Source organism: Chelonia mydas, chromosome 17, assembly GCF_015237465.2.
Source record: "Chelonia mydas isolate rCheMyd1 chromosome 17, rCheMyd1.pri.v2, whole genome shotgun sequence".
In the NCBI taxonomy this organism is placed as follows: Eukaryota; Metazoa; Chordata; order Testudines; family Cheloniidae; genus Chelonia; species Chelonia mydas.
This window is the reverse complement of record NC_051257.2, coordinates 18,205,823-18,226,588: the sequence shown is the minus strand read 5'-3', so window position 1 is coordinate 18,226,588 and position 20,766 is coordinate 18,205,823. Positions and strand designations below refer to the sequence as shown.

Genomic DNA, 20,766 nt, shown 5'->3' with positions numbered 1-20,766 from the left:
AGATAAATACCAGACTATTTACAATCTAATGAGACAGGACAGACAAAGGGCAGGAAGGAAATGGAAACATGGGAAGTGATATGCCCAAGGTCGCACAGCAGATCACTGGCAGATACCCTATGTGTTAAATGGAGAGGATCTAATATTAAACAACCCCCCTCCTTCAAACATGCACAATTACCATCACCACTTGTTTCCAGATGACCTTCATTTAAACATTAGTAATGGGAGGGGGTTTTTTTGTTTTTGTTCTTAGACACGAATGATAACAGACCACCATCAGTTTTCACAGGCATATCGAGCAACCAATAAATCAGGCAAAACAGCAGCTGATTCAGAGACATTGTCCTGCCATTTGGGTTTCCTGAAATTGTCCACCTGGACCAAGATACAGGATGTGAGAATTAACTGTTTAAAAAAAAAAAAAGCCTTTGCAAATATAATAGGTTACAACGCTCCAGTTCCACACTCTACCATCCACAAGGAAACCTGCTTGAGAGATTCACTTTAGCAAAGTTACAAACTTTAACTGGGGAACTTAAATCAAGTTGGAAGGACTCTCTCAAACCCAAATATTGCATGGTTATCACTGCCCTAAGCACAAAAACTGGCCATTCTCATTTTTGCTGCTTTATGAGTGGTCTCCAAGGTTATCCACAGCTCTTTCTGACTTTGTACAGAACAAAGAGGATAATACCCATGCCAGCTACGCCAACTCATGGAATGAACAGCTGAAGAGAGCCTATAAAATTGCTATGATGAACAGCTACTACATGGAAAGCTTATTGCAAGAAGAGAGCTCCAAGCAGTGTTTTGTGCCCAGGAAACAGTTGAGGTACAAAAATCTATCCAGACATGGTCAGATGGGGAACATGTTAGAAGGGTACATTTTATATTGTAGAAGAGGGAAGAGGAAAGGGTCTTGTATATAAGAGGAAACCCAAAGGAAGAATTTGTACAAATCAAGTATTTCACTGGAATCTTATCTAATTCCTGTGATTGCCTTCCAACTCAGAGGTAAACTGGAATACCATCCCAAAGAGATTAGAGGCATAGAGACAATAGTAGGCTGAGGAGTCAGAAGAAGATTGTAGCTGGACACAGGGTACAGCAATTAGAAGAGTATCCTGAAAAAAACCAATGATAGTTGCCCCTAGAGATGACTGAGATTTGTTTTATGATAGCACCCAGAGGCCTCAACCAATATCAGAGTCCCATTGTGCTATGCAAGGCGTAGACTTAGTAAGGGATGATCCCTGCCCAAAAGAGTTTACAGTCTAAAAAAGAAAAGACAGAGTGGGAGAAAGGAAGTATTGTTATCCCCCATTTTACAGATGGGAAACTGAGGCACACAGATTATATGAGTTGCTCAGGGCCACAGAGGATGTCTGTGGCAGAGCCAGCAGATGAACTTCATTTCCTGGTTCCCAGTGCAATTCCCTAACCACAAAGCCATCCTTTCTCTTCAGAGAACTTCCTGCCATTGCTCCAGACCAAAGGGATAACAGCTAGTTTAGTCTTCTATAAATCTACTTCAGTCTCTCTAGCACTATCAGTGATGTTATTAGAAATAATGGGCCAGATAAAAAATGGACATTTATGGGCAGATACCATCCCTTGTTTGGATTGAACACTCACAATCCACGAGGGGACCAAGGGAAGCCCTGATTTACATCCATTTAAGACAGCCACACTATCAGCCTCAGTGATTCCAATGCCACAATGATGAGGGACCTCGATAGCTCTAAGAAGGACTCAACAGTGCAGGTAGAGAGCAATACAGTAACACCAATCCCAGGTCTTCCACACAAGGTAGTAGTCCTAAAGAAATTCTACTGTGTGGTATGTAGTGGGGGTAGACTGGTAAGATAAGTCTTCTTAAAGATCAGAGTGGTAATAATTTTCCACTCATTCCAGTGTAAAGCACTATGGTCAATAGAGTCACACTGGTATAAAACTGGTATAAATGAGAGGCGAATCAGCCCCCTATTTCTAGATGATAGCAGATCCAAGCCCATTCAAAATTTGGCAGGACCCAGGCTCTGGAAGACGTTGTCACAGATTGTTTTGTCCTGTTGGAGATGCTTCTTAATTAAAACCCATAACAGTTGCATTATATATACGATGTCTAGGCTCTTCACCACTTCCTAGAGGCAGGAAAAGTATCCAAGGAGCTAAAGAGAGAGAATATATGAGTTGAGTGAATCTTTAGCTCCGGGCTTCTTTGGAATACTGGCAAGATACTTTTGACCTGTTATTGGTGACACTGATCAGTCAACACTCTGAGAGCCTTATTGCTAAAGCCTGGGGCTTGTCTGACTTTATTTGACACCACGAGGAATCCAACTGTTAAAGGTCAGTGCATTAGATCAATACTAATTGAACTGCAGGCCAACAATTCGTCAGTAAAACGCTGCCATGTGGTGAGATGTTTTTCCCATCCTGTAGTTGTCACTGTTGTGAATTTATCTTTCTGGACCCCTTATCCATTTTCCCTGTGACAGCTGCAACCCTCCTATATCTGCCAGCAGGCTTAGACTGTGACATGATTGTCTGGCTTTGCCCCCACTCACCACAGACCCACAACAGCACCTCTTCTTTGTTCTCTAAGCATTTTGGCAGGCCACGTGCTGCATGGCAAGACTCTGGATGCCGTGAGGCTATCACTAGCTGAGTGATAAACAGATGTCCAGGAGAAAACTGAACCTTGGCCAAAACCCCCTAATAGGGGAAAAATCTAAAAAATGTTCCCACGTGATGGTCTCCAACTTCTGAACAGAAGCATTAGAAAAATGCAGGAGAGACTTTCCTCGTGGTGTTAAGTGGCTACAGAGCTCAATGCTTCTGGTTAGCCTGTCCGCAGGCAACAGATTTTCTGTTGAAATATACATGGCAATTAACATGGCCTGAACTGCATATGGGCTGATCTGAAGTCTACAGTGTTATGGGTGTGATCACCCATAGAGGGGTGTGTGTGAGTGTGTGTTTGTGAGAAAGAGAAATACCGAGTAAGGTTGTAAAAAATACATTACTGACTTAGGAGCCTAAATCCCATTTGAAAAAGAGACTTAGGCACTTAGATGCTAAATCGCTTTGATTTTAGTGTGATTTAAACATGTAGGAGCCTAAGTCTCTTCTGAAAATAGATCCTAGGTTCCTAAATCACTCTGTGCTTTTGAAAATGTTACCCACAATGTGTGTGTTCTGGATTATGGCCCTACTTATGCACGTAAATAAGTGATTTTTAAAGATGCGGCCTATCCGCAGATTCCTTTGAAGTCACCGTGATCTGTGGATGCTCAGCACCTCTGAAAAAATCAGAACATTTATTTAGATGCCTGACTTTAGATACCCGCATCTGAAAATGTTTGCCTTTGCTTTTGACTTTTGAGATTGGTGAGGCTGATTAAACAAAATGAATGAGCGTAAAGAAGTAAAATGTGGCAGGGGATTAAAAAGCAGGGAGATGAAGAGAGATTGTGGCAAAGAGATTAAAAGGCACCTTTTCGATGGGGTGTTTCTCCTTGTGCCAGTTCTGCTTTATCATTGGCCTTGCTTCCTTTGAGGAACTGCACTGAGAAAACTGCATCATGACTCTTCCATATGCCTGTATTTTGTAAGAGTGATGTATCCATTTGTAAAAAGCAGGTTAAAGGTTTGTGTGGGCAATTACCACCTGACTTCTGAAATCCCAGGGCTGGCATCTAGGGCTGGGAGGAATGAGTCATTTAGAAATTACAGGTTTCAGAGTAACAGCCGTGTTAGTCTGTATTCGCAAAAAGAAAAGGAGTACTTGTGGCACCTTAGAGACTAACCAATTTATTTGAGCATAAGCTTTTCATGTAGCTCACGAAAGCTTATGCTCAAATAAATTGGTTAGTCTCTAAGGTGCCACAAGTACTCCTTTTTTTTTTTAGAAATTACAGTGTGCTTACTTTCTCTGTCCCCTGCCTCCCCCCGGAACTGTTCTCATGCTAAATCTGGTGAGTTCCTGTTTCTTGAGTTCTTGCTCGAAACTTGGACCAGACAATTCTTAGGTATATTTTTATAGTGCAAACAGCATTTCTGTGTTGGAAATTATGTCTCCTGGCTGCAGCTCCTTACCCTCAAACTTCTTTAGCACTGCAGAATGTGCAACATTTAACTTGGGAGGTTTGAATAGCCTACTACTTGGATCCCATAAGTGAAAAAGGTTCAGCCCACACCTTCAAGGAAAACACAGATGCTAGCCTGCAGGAAGTAGTGCTGGTGATTCGGTAGGTGGCTCCCTTTCCTTAGGGTCAGGACTGAACCCACAGGCCCTCGTGTCCCAGAAAGTATGGTGCTATCTTTCAGAGGGTGGCGCAGGTGGTAAAAGTAAGGTCTATTTTATTTATTTGTATTGATAAGGACAAGAAGAAAGCACCTGGCCCCGGGATTCAGGCACTTTTGACACAATATTAAAAATACATTAAAAAAAAAACAAACTACCAGCTTCCTCAAAACCAGAAAACCACGAATTTAAGAGCTCAGTCAAAGGCTATCCTATCATGCTCACAACACCACCCCTTTTCATCCTCCTTATCCCTCCCTAAAAGCCTGGGGGAAAAGATGGGTCCAGCAGGGTGCCCTGGAGGTGTAAAGATGGTGCTGGGGAATTAATTCCAATTGCCTTGTAGAGAATGCTCCTCTCTCTCATACCCAGGTGGCCCCAGCTTGACTACCCGTGTATCAGTAGGGCAAAGGCGCTAAGACAGGCCCCAAGACATTGTGGGCTTCGCAGGTATAGCCAACGCCTAGAACTCCACCTGGAATCCCTGCTTCTCTCACAGCAGTGTCATAAGATTAAAAAATCTTTGACGCCATTGGTTTGATTCAGCCTGAGACTTCCACGGGCTTGCCCTTCCCTCCCTGGCACTGACTGGGTGGCTTTTTTCTTTGCTGCGACGCCATGGTTTGGCGCTGCGGTTGCTGTAGGCCCCTCTGCTGTGAGTGAAAACCTCTCCTGAGCTGGGCGAAGTAGGGGGTTTCTCTAGGGAAAACATGCAGCATGTGGCCTGACTCCTCCCCCACAGGCTGTCTAGCTGGTCTCACCCTGTGCCCACACGCCGCTCTGGTCCTGAGGTGGTCGGTCTTCCTGTGAGGTGGCCCTCCAGTCAGGTATCTTTTAGTCCTACGCCCTCCAGGGAAAACCAAGTCCAACAGGCCAATGGTCTGGCAGCATCACACCAGAGCTTTGGCCAAGCCTCAGGCTTTGTAGGCCTACCAGCCTTTGGTCTGGGGTCTTCATACCTTCCTCTCCATGGGCCAATAGGAAAACTGAGGCCCACCCTCTAGTTTAGGGTCCAGCTCAGGCACCCTGTACAAAGCAGATAAGGGCCACTTGTTCAGACCCTTTGCTGTATCTTTGGGCTGTTTCCTACCATGGTCTGCCACTAGGCCTTGCTCGCCCTCTTCCCCAGCTTACTCTTCTGCAGAGCCCAAAACCAAAGGGGAGCCAGACTAGTTATGAGGAGCAAAGAGGTTCTGCACCAGGCCTACCTGCCCCACTGAGGTTCTGACGCTTTGAAGTTTCTGGGCTTTCCTTCCAGGCAGTCTCTGGCCCCAGCCAGACCTTCCTTCACAGGGCTAGCTTAAGATGTCTGCTCCCTCTCCCAGTAAGCCACTGCTGAGTGGGACTTTTCCACTGTTCTCTCCTCCCTCTAGGCTTGACACTTCACACAGGTGCAATGGGGTGGGGCTAATTGGGCCCACAGCCTGTCATTAACCTTTCCTGCTCCGTGCGGGGGCTGTATAGCCCACCACAATTCCTTTCCCACCCGTGCACGCCACCGTTCTGCTTTCCCTAGCCTTGCTCCCTGCGGCTCCACACAAGGGTGGGAAGCAGGCGGACGCTGGGTCTGGCTGTTCATCCCAGTTTGAACAATCACACTCCGTGTATCTGTTTTGGAGTTTTATACTGCCTCGCCTCACCCTCGTCTCTGAGCGCCTTCCGCATGAAATCAATAGCCATCGCAAACCCCCACTCCGACCCTTCCCCGGAGGCCCTGTCCTCGTCCCTTCCTGCCTCCCGCTCCGACCCTTCCCCGGAGGCCCTGTCCTCGTCCCTTCCCGCCTCCTGCTCTGACCCTTCCCCGGAGGCCCTGTCCTCATCCCTTCCCGCCTCCCGCTCCGACCCTTCCCCGGAGGCCCTGTCCTCATCCCTTCCCGCCTCCCGCTCCGACCCTTCCCCGAGGCCCTGCCCTCCCTCTGCCTCTGCACACCCCACACCGTCCCCTCCCCTGAGGCCTTGCCCTCGTCCCTTCCCGCCTCCTGCTCTGTCCCCTCCCTCGAGGCCCTGCCCTCGCTCCGCCTCTTCACACCCCTGCTCCGCTCCCTGCCCCAAAGCCCCCCGCCTGCACGCCCGCCTCTCGCTGCTCTCTGTGGCAGTGGGTGTGGGAGGGAGCAGAGCAGGGGTGGGTGGCTGGTGGGTGCTGAGCCCTCCCTATTTTTTTTCTGTGGGTGTTTGAGCCTCAGAGCACCCACGGAATTGGTGCCTATGCCTTTGTGGACTTCTTGAAGTCTGTGGTGGTTCTCCCTTTTTGGGATAAAAACTGTGCTTGACATATGATTTTTGTTTTGGATTTCTTAGATTGTACATATTTACCTTTACAAATGGGTTAGGTTGATTTATTTCAGAATTGGGGTTTTTTGCGTGGGCGGGGGGTTAACATTTTGGGGGGCTTGGTGGGGTTTTAAGTTAGAAAGTGGGTGTTAGTATTGTGAGTGTCATTTTTGTGGTTGACAGGCCTTTATCTCTGTGGGCGCAAACCACCTCTTTCAATCCCCTAACATTTCAGAAGTGGGGTTTTGGTTCAGTCCATCGTAGAGTTGGACAGTGATTTAGATCAGATCTGGATTTTGACCTCTCCCCAACACGAGCTGGGTGGTGGTCAAATGTGAAGTTTTGGTTCAGGCTCAAATCTGCTGCAATTACCTTTTGTAGTTGCAGGGAGATGTGGTTCTTTTCTTCAGTGTTTGTCTCAAAATTGTTGTGTAGTGTGTCTGTACACTGTACAACAGTTACAATATTTCACCCATAGATGCTGGGGTTTCAGTGATGTTTGAAGTGATATCTGTGTGTATCCTAGTGTTTGTAAAGTGCTTTAGGATGACAGACCCAATGGACTAGATTCTGCCACCTTTACTAATATAAGTAGTACCCTTCCTCTAGAATAGTGGCATTATTATTTCCCACGTGTGGTGTTACATAAGAATGTAAGAACGACCATACTGGGTCAGACCAAAGGTCCATCTAGCCCTGTATCCTGTCTTCCAACAGTGGCCAGTGCCAGATCTTTAGAGGGAGCGAACAAAAAAGGGCAATTTATTGAGTGAGAACAAGGCAATTTGTGAGTGTCGTCCAGTCCTAGCTTCTGGCAGCCAGAGTTCTAGGGACACCTAGAGCATGGGGTCGCATCCCTGACCATCTTGTCTAATAGCCATTGATGGACTTATCCTCCATGAACTTGTCTAATTCTTTTTTGAACCCAGTCATACTTTTGGCCTTCACAACATCCTCTGGCAATGAGTTCCACAGGTTGACTGTGCATTGTGTGAAGAAATACTTCCTTATTTTATTTTAAACTTGCTGCCTATTAATTTCATTGGGCAACCCTTGGTTCTTGTGTGATGTGAAGGGGTAAAGAACACTTTCCTATTCACAGTCTTCACACCAGTCATGATTTTATAGACCTCCCTCATATCCCCCCTTCACCATCTCTTTTCTAAGTCGAACAGTCCCTGCCTTTTTAATCTCTCCTTGTATGGAAGCTGTTCCATCCCCCTCATCATTTTTGTTTCCTTTCTCTGTACTTTTTTTAAAGTGGGGGTGACCAGAATTGCAAGTCGTATTTCAGGTGTGAGCGTACCATGTATTTATATAATGGCATAATGATATTTTCTGTCTTATTATCTATCCCATTCCTAATAGTTCCTAGCATCCTGTTCGCTTTTTTGACAGCTGCTGCACATTGAGCAGATATTTTCAGAGAACTATTCACAGTGGCTCCAAGATCTTTCTTGAGTGGTAACAGCTAATTTAGACCCCATCATTTTGTATGTATAGTTGGGATTATGTTTTCCAATGTGCGTTACTTTGCATTTATCAGCATTGAATTTCATCTGCTATTTTTGTTGCCTAGTGTCACCCAGTTTAGTGAGATCCTTTTATAACTCTTCACAGTCAGCTTTGGACTTAAGTATCTTGAGTGTTTTTTATCATCTGAAAACTTTGCCACCTCACTGTTTACAGCTTTTCCTAGATCATTTATGAATATGTTGAACACCACTGATCTGAGTACAGACCCTTGGGGGACCCCACTATTTACCTCACTCCACTGTGAAAACTGACCATTTCTTCCTACCCTTTGTTTCCTATTTTTTAATCAGTTACTGATTCATGAGAAGATCTTCCCTTTTATCTCATGACTGCTTACTTTGTTTAAGAGCCTTTGGTGAGGGACTTTGTCAAAGGCTTTCAGAAAAAGTCCAAGTACACTATATCCAATGGATCACCCTTGTCCACATGTTTGTTGACCCCCTCAAAGAATTTTAATAGGTTAGTGAGGCAAGATTTCCCTTCACAAAAACATGTTCCCCAACATATTGTGTTCATCTAAGTGTCTGATAATTCTGTTCTTTACTATAGTTTCAACCAGTTTGCCTGGTACTGAAGTTAGGCTTATCAGTCTGTAATTGCCAGGGTTGCCTCTGGAGCTTTTTGGAAAATTGGCTTTACATTAGCTATCCTCCAGTGGTCTGGTACAGAGGCTGACTTAAGCAATAGGTTACATTCCACAGTTAGTAGTTCTGCAATTTCATCATTGAGTTCCTTCAGAACCTTTTGGGAAAATACCATCTGGCCCTTGTGACTTATTACTGTACCAATTTGTTTCAAAACCTCCTCTATTGATACCTCAATCTGGGACAGTTCCTCCGATTTGTCATCTAAAAAGAATGGCTAAACCACGGGAATCTCCCTCACATCCTCTGCAATGAATACCAATGCAAAGAATTAACTTCTCTGCAACAGCCTTGTCTTCCTTGCATGCTCCTTTACCATATTGATCATCCAATGGCCCCACTGATTGTTTGGCAGGCTTCCTGCTTCTGATGTACTTAAACTTCTTTTTTTTTTTCTTTGCTGTTCGTTTTTGTGTCTTTTGCAGCTGCTCTTCAAATTCCTTTTTTGGCGTACCTAATTATACTTTTACACTTGATTTGCCAGAGTTTATGCACCTTTCTATTTTCCTCAATCAGATTTGGCTTCCAATTTTTAAAGGATGCCTTTTTGTCTCTAACCTCCTCTTTTACTCTGTTTAGCTGTGGTGGCATTTTTTGGTCCTTTTACTGTTTCATTTGGTTGTACATTTTCTTAAAGCCTCTATTACAATGTTTTTAAAAAGTTTGCATGCAACTTACAGGCATTTCATTGTTGTGACTGCTACTTTTAATTTTTGTTTAACTAGCTTCCTCATTTTTGTGAAGTTTCCCTTTTTGGAGTTAAATGCTACTGTGGTAGGTTTCTTTGGTGGTTCCCCCTGTAAAGATGGTACATTTAATTACATTCTAGTTGCTATTACCAAGTGGTTCAGCTATATTCACCTCTTGGACCAGAGCCTGTGCTCCACTTAGGACTAAATCAAGAATTGTCTCTCCCATTGTGGGTTCTAAGCCTAGTGGCTCCAAGAAGCAGTCATTAATGGTGTCTCAGAAGTTTATATTTGCATCCATAGGTGCCGACTCCATCGGTGCTCCTGGGCTGGAGCACCCACAGGGAAAAACTGATGGGTGCAGAGCGCCCAACAGCAGCCCCCCTATCAGATTCTGCCTACACTCCACCTGCCCCCAGTGCCTCCTGCCTGCCAGCGGCCCCACGGATCAGTGACTCACCACTCCCTCCCAGCACCTCCCACCTGCCGCGAACAACTGTTTCGCGGTGAGCAGGGAGGCTGGGAGGGAGGGGGGGAGGAGCAGGGATGTGGCATGCTTAGGGGAGGGGGCAGAACTAGGTGAGGATGGAGCAGGGACAGGAAGAGGTGGAGCTGGCCTTGGGTGAAGGGGTGCAGTGGGGGTGGGGCCTGGGGCCGAGCTGGGGGTCAAGCAGGCCCCGGCAGTTTGAAAAGTTGGCATCTGTGTTTGCATCTCATCTGGAGGTGATATGTACCCATTCAATATGGGAATAGCTAAAATCCCCCATTATTACTGAGTGTTCTGGGTTTTTTTAGCCTGTCTGATATCCCTGAATGTTTCACAATTGCCATCAACATCCTGGTCAGATGGTTGGTAGTATATTCCTATTGCTATACTCTTCTTATTCAAGCATGGAATTTCTGTCCATAGAGATTCTGTGGTACATTCATTTAAGATTTTTTACTAAATTTGACTCTGTACTTTCCTTCACATATAGTGCCACTCCCCCACTAGCATAATAAACTCTATCATTCCTGTATATTTTGTACACTGATATTACTTGTCCCATTAATTATCATTGTTCCACCAAGTTTCTGTGATGCCTACTATATCAATATTCTCACTGTAATACCAGACACTTAAGTTAGACATCTTAGTATCTAGTATTTAGTAGACATCTTAATATTTAGACTTCTAGCATTTGTATAGAAGCATTTATAAAGTTTGTCAATATTTAGTTGTCCGCCTTCATGTGGCGTAATTGAATGGGATTCTTTTTTGTTTGCTGTTTCTCTTCTGTTCCTACTTGTACTTTATCAACTTCCATCCTCTCCTCTTTATGGTATATAGAGAATCCCCTTTAATAAATCCTCCCCTAAAGGATGTCTCTGTCTAAACCGTGTGCTGCTCCATACTTGTCAACTTTCCCCCAGCCCTTAGTTTAAAAACTCTTCTATGACCTTTTTAATTTTACATGCTGGCAATCTGGTTCTGTTTTGGTTTAAGTGAAGCCCATCCTTCCTGGGGAGGCTCCTCCGTTCCCAGAAGATTCCCCAGTTCCTAATAAGCCTAAATCCCTCCTCTGAACACTATTGTCTCATCTCATTGTCTATTTATTATGGCCTTGATTCTGGAAAGACCGTTCAAGACAGTGTTTAATTACAAGCTTAACTGTAAGCACACTGGGTGGGTTTTCAAGTGCTCAGAATTGGCCTAGATGCCCCCACTAAAGTCAATGGGATTTTACCATGCATATGATGGGAGCAAAATTAAGTCTGTGGGGAGAACTTTTGAAAATCCCATCCATTTAAGTCAATGGGGCTTAAGCACATGCTTAAAGTTAGGTACCAGCTTAACTTCTGTTCCTGACTAAGAATGGACTTAAGCACACGCTTAAGTGCTTTTTTGAATTGGGACCCCGGTAATTTAGTGGAATGTTGTCACCGATTCAGTCAACTGAGTACAAATTAACAATTTATCTGTCATTATGGACATAGCTTTTAAATTGAATCTGCTCTTGGCTTCTGGAGCTAGCCTGCACTTTCCTTTGATAGTTCCTTTTGATCATATGTTTTGCCCCTTGTAATCAGACCTTATTGCTTATTTTTGGAGGACTCGAATTTGTATATTTCATGTTATTTTGGCATTTCCATGACAGTCTCACTGAGCTCACAGGTAATATGCACTTCCTGACATTTCCTTCTTTTGAGGTCATCAAAAACAATTTCAGATTTATAAATAAAAATGTCCTAATGGATCTAATATTTGACTGGGTCTGTCTGCTGCCTGGCTTTTTAGTGTTTACACCAGGCGTCTTATGCCATCAAGGAACCAAACCATGAATAAATTTAACAGATTTTGTTTTAATTATCCCCCAAAGAGTTAGAAATGGAAAATACTATCAGAAACATTTTACAGTGTATAAAATATTAGAATGTTTACAAAGCCACTGCACAGCATTACAGAATGACAGTAAAATATTCACTTACATGCAAAAGTAGATTTTACAGGGTCCCTCTGAAAACAATCTTTGCATTGACCAGTCTTAAGCTTTGATCATGCAAGCACTTGTGCAAATACATGAGTGGTGCTGTTGAAATCAGTGTGACCATTCAGGGGCTTAGCATTAAGCACATGTGTAAAAGTTTGCAGGATTGGGGCCTTAAACTGTATATATCCCCAAAAGCTTCAATTCCATAAACTGGATGCAGCTGGGGATGGGGAATAAAATTGATCTTCAACGTTGGTGTAATTATTGTAGCACATATATTGGCAAACTGGATTCTCCAGTGTGCAACATTTTATTATACTTTTTAGATCCTCTAAAGGATGATGGTTTCTTATTATGAGTTATTCTTTGCCACATCTGCTTTTTCTTCTGTATCCAAACTGCCATAAGAGTTCTTAGTCTGTGAAATAACAATGATAATACATATGCATTTATAGAGCACAATTTTTCTAAAGATTTCAAACCTCTTACAGACAATAGCACCTCTCATTTATAGATCTCAAAGCACTTTATACATCTGGATAAGGATAGTTATCTCCATTTTAGATGGAAAAACTAAGAAATAAAGAGGTGAAGTACTTGCCCATGGCTACTGAAAATCCAAAAAAAATTTGGATTAGGTCAGTTAGAATGTTTCATTTAGATAATTTTGAAATATTTAAACCTTTTAACCTATTTTTTTTTTAAAAAATAAACAAATTAATGTAAAATTTGGAACAAAAAGATGATTTGAATCTAAAAAGGAACTTTTTCATTGAGAAAATGTTGACAATTTTTGACATTTTTGACAATTTTGAAATGTTTTGCATTTTTTAAAAAATGGGAAATTCATTGAAACCAACCTTTTCCCGTGAACAGTTTAACTTTTGACTAATCAGCATTTTCAAATGAAAAAACCTTTAATAGAAAAATTCCCAACTAGTAAATTCTGGCCTCATATTGCCCGACTCTAGTCATCTGATATGAACTGGGCTTACAAAAGGTTAATACCCCTGTCACATGACAGCAATCAGTCTTCACTGACTCTAAAGGCTCCTAATACAACAAATATTAGCTACTGAAGTCTTACAAAACTCGCATGAAACAGATTATTATTATATCCATTGTACAACTGAGACATAGTGGTGAAATGACAAATGAGACATTGGTAGAGCAGGGAATAAAACCCAGTAATCCTGACTCCAAGTCTGTGTGCTTTAGACATTAGACCATACTTAGTAGCAAAAACAATGTCTGACAGTAAAATATTATGAATATTACCTTTGGAAACACCTTCAAAAATGGCAATCAATTCTTCTGTGAGGTCACTCAGAACCCAAAATTAATACAGGTGCTGGTAGGAGAGGGAAAGAAATGAGAGAGACTTTAAAATGTATCTCTTACATTCAAGTTGTAAGAAAAAAGGGTAGAGGTCCAATTACTTTCCTACCCTTGGGATCTCTGTATTGTTTTTAGCAGTGTGGATGCCCTAATGGCAAACTCCACACACAGACTGGGATATGTTCTCATCTTGCTCCATGGGACACGTCTGTAATACTCATTAACATCAACGGGAGTTAGGAAGAGCATAAATCTTTGCTCACTTTGGAATATATACCTGATGTACACGGTACCACATCAGCTGCTGACTGAAGAGAAAGAGGAATTCCAGTACCTACAAACTGTACTTGAGAGTTCCTAGACTAAACAGTCAATCCAGCCAAAAAAATCAGGGATGAATTTCTACTCCAGACGAAGGTTCAGAAACACCAGCTGTGATACAGAGCATACCCCATGGGCAGATTTTGATTCACACAGGAAGTCCATAAAATCCCTAGGAATCCCAAGTCAGCTAGTCAAAATCTCCAGTTCCATGAGAAATTCTAAAGAAGAGATAAACAATATACATTTTGTAACTCTGCACTGTGGTACAACTAAAGAATAATATTACACTTTGCATATAAATAGAGAGAAATTCAAAAGCCAAGTAGCAGTAACTATACTATGGCTGACTTACAATTTGTGATTTCTTTGGCATTGAACCTAATGAAAAATCACTGTGATTTCCAACTACAAATATTTCTGGAACCACCAGACTTGCTCCCAAGTGTACACTAAATTAAGCGAATGCTCACAACCTGTATAAAGCCCCAGAGGGAAAACTGAGATCAGAAAATTAACATTAGTCTTAGGAAGTCACTAGGAACTATTCAAGTTGCAGTCATAAATTGCAATAAGGAAGGAATATAAGGGCTTTTTCTCTCTGTCTGTCCAGTGTGCAGGTGTTATATACTGTATAGGTTAGAATCTCCGCAATAAGTAAAGTAAGTGGTTGCCCTTAAATGTTGCTGTTACCTAAGGTGAATTAATGACATTTCCACAGTATGTGCAATGATCCATCCTATACAAACTGCAGAGAAGTATTGGAAATCCTGCAAATATTGAGGTAATGTAAACCAGTTATCTAAGGCAAAGCTGGAAGATTATCTAAGTTAGTTATCATTATTAGTATCTGCTATATAGAATATGGGCCAAAACTGAAATGCCTAAGTGTAGACACCTAAATCCATATTTAGGTACCTAAACAACCGTGTCTAAATTTTCAAAGCTGAGGAGCACCTGTCAGCTCCCTTTGACTTTAACAGGAGTTGTGATTGCGAGCACCTTTGAAAATCAGGTCATTGTTGTTTACTTAAATATGGGTTTAGATGCCTAATTGTAAGCACCTAAGTTTGAAAATTTTGGTTTTGGTATATAGTATAGAAATACTATGGTCTCCTCCACACAGTATTTGTTTCTATGGTTAATAAGAGAGGATGGGCTATCTGGTTCATATAAGTTAGAAACCTGTACTGAACTGTTGCTTAGAGCTTGAACAGAACCAAACCTGAACTTTTATTGCAATTTTTAAGAAAAAAATTACCTTTTTTTTTTTTTATTTCTCAATTTCGAAAATTAAAATATCACAAGGAAAGCTTGTTCTTTGACATAGGCATTAAAAAGGCAGCCTTTATCAGGAGATATCACACCATTGTATTGGCAATACCACTGTATTTTCCTTTATTTAAAATGGGAAATAATGAGTGGATCCTGCTCCTGTTGAAGTCATTGGGAGCTTTGCCATTGACTTCAGTGGGTGCTGGATCGGGCTATTATGCAGAGCATGTGTCCATGAATGTTTCCAATGAATGTTGTAACTACTGGCAATTGTTGACTTTTCAGTGGTGACTTCTATATTTCTGACCAAACCCCAAACCCAGGAAGCATGGGAACTCCCACAGGAAATCGTGTTCCACTGGGTTTTCCAGCCCAATGACTAGACCAAACTTTTGGAATCTCATCCACAATGAATTGAGCCACTCAACCTTATGGGATTCACCCTCTGCTAATTATAAGGAGGGAAATTATATCCCAAGTTCCTGAAATCAAGGCATGGAGGCTCTATAGGGAAACATAGCACTTTTTAAATCATCCCCAATGTAATTTGTAAAGATCTGTCACAGCAAGTACTGACTTCAATGTAACCTGTGAGATGGGATAAGGGCAGGCTCTGAGAACATAGGAATTGTCATACCAGCTCAGAATAGTGCTTCATCTACTCCAATAATTTGTATGTGACAATGGACAGCGCCAGATGCTTCAGATGACTGTTGAAGAGAAATCTCTCTCTCTCTCTCTGTGACTATGACCTCCCTTGACAAGTACCTTACACTGAAACAATGAAACTGACCATCAACAGAAGAGGGCGTCCTGGCCACAGGAAGCAGTCCCTTTCCTGGAACTGGACCAAGACTGTAGAAACAAGAGATGAAATAATTGGTTATGGTTCGGAGAGAGCATTTTTATTTAAACATATAGATTCTCCAATCCACTTATCTTTCCTCTCAGCAAGTGCACACATCCCTGTACACTGGGTTCAGTGCAGGCTCATGGGGACACTTTTTGCAGGAGCACTTTGTTGAAATTGGAATGACATTGTCCAGTTATGAAGAACCACACCGATGATGGTTCATGGCCCCGTGGTGGGGAACCTTTGCAGGATGGCAAGATGGTCTCATGAGGAGAGAACAACATGGTATTACTGCCTCTTTCCTTCATCCCACAGTTTAGAAGCTACTTGTTTTCCTCTTCTCTGCTTTGCTTTTATCTCTGTTGTATTCTTTTCAACGCATCTGAGCTGGTGACTGCTGATGGGACAAGTCCCTGAGCTGCCCCAGCATTTACACCAACCAAACACTCACCGTGGAGTGGGTCATGTTCTAAACTTGTCTGCTGTGGGTATTTACTTTGGTGGCATGACCTGGTACCCTGTAGTAATGTATTTTTTCCCCTCTCAGTCCAATGTTAACACCACGATAAGCTTTCCTGTATTTCTGCTTTGATCATATAGAATGTAACATATAGTTCCGGTAACACAGTAGCAGTTAATGTAGATGAAATAACCATAAGCCCTCTTAGAAGCTGGGTTTAAAAAGGGAAACCAGTGTAATCAGATCCCTCTAGCTGGACAGCAGTCTGACAAGGGTATTTGGCAACCAGTCAATCTCTATTGTTATTAGATGAAACAAAGCCTGTGTTCTTTAGTCCTTGACCTTAGCTGCAGCCACATTCTCTTAATCAGACCTTAATTTAACACCTAACATGGTCACAGAAGGGATTAGTCACAGGCTGCCTGTTTAAGTACATATGGCTGATATCATCTAAACTAATATAACCGCACTGCTGTGTGCTAGGGGGTGGATGGGAATTGCCTTGTAAATCACAGAGAAGAACAACCTGCAACATAATAAAATAGCAACATGCCATTTAAGGTTTGCAGCCTTCAATATTTAAAAAAATCACCATCTCCCTTTCTCTGTTTTGGGGAGTTGGCAGGTAACGGTGCAATTTTTTTCAGGGAGAACTGGCATCTTTGTCAAGTTCTGTTTGTCTATGCTGCTTCTCCTGTGATTTGGGTATTTTTAACTTCTCAGTGAGGGACTCCTAATTCCATTCCACCCTCATGGGTCCCAGTGCTGCATTACAGCTTCCAGACAGACAGATCTACACCACTACTTTCCCAGTTTTCATAGCAGGAGCAATCATATAAAAGTTTGTAGCATTTATTCAGAAAATATTTCATGACAAGGTTTTCATGTTTTGTGTCTGGCAATTTTGTGCTCAGTTCTTTGCAGAATTACACAAGATTTCTTTAAACATTGAAATGTGAACATTCACATTTTAGCATGGTTCAGTACAAAATTTGATCTTCTGAATGAATCTGTGAAATTTTGAAAAATATGAGTTTTTCAATCAGAAAGGGGATTATTTGATGGCCATTTTTTCACTCCAAAATCAACTTATTTTCAAGCAACAAACAAACAAGCAAACAAGTAAAACCTCATGGTATTTTGCTGTTTTTTAAAAAATTCACAACTTCTTCATGAAATCCCAATGAAACACAAAAAACCCAAATTCCGAGCTTTGTGGATTTTCTTGGAGTATTTTGCACAACCTTAACTGGAAGTTATATCCAGATGTCTGCTCATAATCCTTAACCTGATCAACAATGATGAGGCTCAAACTGTGGTTAAATGATGGGCAAAGCAATTAAAAAGACCATAAACAACAACAATAATAATAGAAATAAATAATAGGGAAGCCGTGTGGACTAGTAGATAGGGACTCAGGAGAGGAGGGATAGCTCAGTGGTTTGAGCATTGGCCTGCTAAACCCAGGGTTGTGAGTTCAATCCTTGAGGGGGCCATTTGGGATCTGGGGCAAAAATTGGGGATTGGTCCTGCTTTGAGCAGGGGGTTGGACTAGATGACCTCCTGAGGTCCCTTCCAACCCTGATATTCTATGATTCTATGAGACATAGATTCAAGTCCCAGCTCTGACACAGGTTTGCTGGGTGACCTGGGGCAAGTCACGTCCCCTCCCTGTGCCTCAGTTTCCCCAACAGCAAAAATGGAGATAATGATACTGACCTCCTTTATAAAGGGCTGTGAGAGCCACAAATGAAAAGTGCTGTAGAAGAGATAGTGATAATTATTATTTGTCCAAAACTTGAACCAAACTCTAAAGCACTATTGAAGGGCATTTACCCCTCTTTGCACTTCTTGGGGCTTGTCTACACATTGTGTTAGTTTGCATTAGAGGAGTGCAAATTCTAGTGTGTACTAGTATGTTGAGTGCTAACTGGCTCGTGGGAACCCTGGTGGCATGCACTAAAAGTTCCCTAGTATAATGTAGTCCTATTTCAAATAGTACTACCTTAAAGCACATTGGAGTACTTTCAGTGAGCACCAGAAGGGTCCCCCTGAGCCGGTTAGTGCATGACATGCTAGTGCAGACTAGAATTTATACCTGTTTAGTGCAGACTAACACACTGTGTAGACAACCCCTTGATTTTAGTCTGGGAAGTGAAAATATCACTACAAAATCTTTTTTGTGGTATTTTCAACCTGGCCAGAACCAGAAGGTATGGAAAACCATTATGAAATTTCTAATCACATGTCCAGCCCATTGAGATCTGGGTAAACCTGTCTGAACCAGACAGTTGGAAGTTCAGCCATTGCTAATGGTCCAAATCCTGCAAGGTGCTTGGCACCTACTGTGAGGTGCTGAGCTCTCTGAATTCCCCATGAACTCAATATGGAACCTGAGGGAGCTCATGTTCTGCAGAACTGTGTAGGAAATACACAAAGGTTTAGGGTGACATCCCGGCCGCATTCTTGTGAAAAACTTGGTGGTTTTGTGGCTTGGTGACTGTGAACCTTTTTGGTTTCTCTCCACTTGTATTCAGACCTGCTGGGGTTCGTTTTTAATGCCTGATTCTCTGCTGACCCTATATAGTCATTTAGACACAGAAAGTCAAGTGTGGTATGCTTCCATTCTGACTTGAGAGCATCTTACACCCATTTTGCGCAGGTGTAAATGACTGTGCAAGTTATAAGTCAACACAGAATCAAGCCTTGAGCATTTCAGGTTCAGATAAATCCCTCATCTTAAAGCAAAACTCATTCAAATCCCCCACATTTTTGTTTTGAATAAAACCATAAATTCCTCTATGGAACTTGAAACTCAGTCCTTGAATATACCCAGAATTGTACCAACTAAAGGTTTACCAATTAAAATTTGTACCCAGATTTGTATCAACTAATGATATTTTTTTAAACTTATTTAGTTAAACCTGTGCAAACCCCATGTAGACATTCTTATTTCAGTTTAAGAGTGACTTGTATTGGTTTGGTGCAGGTTGCTAGAGAAGAAGAATAGTCTAGTGCAGGGGTAATCCTATTGGTAAAAGTCACACTCCTATCTGACATAGATATACCAATACAAAAAACTGTGTGTAGACCAGACCTTAAAGTGCAAGAAAAATATTGACACCTCAGGTTTGAAAATGATTTAAATTCTACTGGTATAGCTTTCTTGTGTAGATAAGCCCTTAGGCTTGCCTACATATGTCTACATGTGTCTACACTACATGTCTGCACATGGATTTATTCCAGAAAGAATAATTATTGCTGGATAACTTCTCAAGAGGACATTCTTCATCTTATTCCAGAATAAGAGAGTCCACATGTGGATATATTTGGGAAGAGTTATGGCATTTTAAATTTACAACCTCCCTTAATTCAAATTAACTTTTGTGTGTTGATAAGCCCTTAGTCCCAGACTCCCTTGAAATTTGCCTGGGGCTTGCTGAAAGGCCTTTGTTAACTTATTTAGATTTTATAGCACCAATCTTATACCCTAGGAGTTTCACAGTAATTAAAATGATAGATTTCAACAGAATTTACGGTTTGCAAGTAATTGCCCCAAATCCTGCAGTAGCATTATTGTGAGCATTAGGCATTGGGTCATTACAATAGAATACTGTCATGGTTTTTTTTTAAAAGGGTTCACAAATCCTGATGGACGATTTAGTGCACCTAGCTCAAGTCTGACGTAAGTGTACCTGGTCCAAAACCTGCTGAGATTTCAGAAACTCCCAGCACAGCAAGGTTTGGTCTGGTTTCAGTTTTTGTTATGATTGGAAGTTTTGCACAGCTCTAGTTATGCTAGTGCAAACACTGTTGACCTGAAGGAATGTAGATTATCCTGCAGAAATGTCAAGGTCTGCCATTAAGACATCTCTCTCACACCTCCCCACAAGCACTCTGCATTACAGTGAGCACCGTTACTGCAGTGATATGTAGTAAGTAATACGGCACCAGAGAGAGCACAATTGCTCTGATGTATTCCAGTAACATGGTGTTAATGTGCCATTGGATTTCTATATTTCAGCACCACGGCATCACTCCCCACTAGTGCAGTAGTACAGGCAGAGGGGTTCCTGCTTCACGAAAACACAGCGAACCAGCTTACATGCTGGTATTGTACGCTGGGCCAGTTGGGTAAAATCACCACATGCATCTTACCTACTGACTTAACGCTAAGACTTGAATCCCGATTTTTTACTTCCATTAGCTGTGGATCAGACCCTGTCAGTAGTCTCATTCATTTCAATGGGACTACTTAGCCACAGTGTGTAAAGTTAAGTACTTGTATGTCTTTGCAGAATCAAAACCTTGAGTATTGACTGATCCCCTGCACTTCGGGTGAGCTGAAGTGGGCCAGGTTCTCAACTGGTGTAAGCTGATCTAGCTCCCTTGCTTGCAATGGCCCTATGTTGATTTACACCAGCTATGGATCTGGCTCCATATTGTCAAATTACCCTGTCATGGATACGTGGCAAACTGCCACATCAGAGACAAATGAGGGAAAAGGATGTGCTTATAAAATACTGCAGTGGTGCTCAACCTTTTACATACTGGGACCCCGCCTCTATCTGGGCCTCCCATCCCATCTAGCAATAC

At 42.1% G+C, this 20,766-nt stretch overlaps 1 long non-coding RNA gene across 1 annotated transcript in view; it reads right to left on the bottom strand.

The window, feature by feature from the left end:
* Window positions 1-12,040: 12,040 nt before the first annotated feature.
* LOC119563908 overlaps window positions 12,041-20,766 on the bottom strand; it is a 25,369-nt gene continuing 16,643 nt past the window's right edge. Inside the window, exons 2-4 of the long non-coding RNA XR_005222694.1 lie at window positions 15,651-15,712; window positions 13,202-13,274; window positions 12,041-12,341 (exon numbers count right to left, since the gene is read on the bottom strand). This is a non-coding gene — a long non-coding RNA (uncharacterized LOC119563908). The remainder of the gene's footprint in view (window positions 12,342-13,201; window positions 13,275-15,650; window positions 15,713-20,766) is intronic.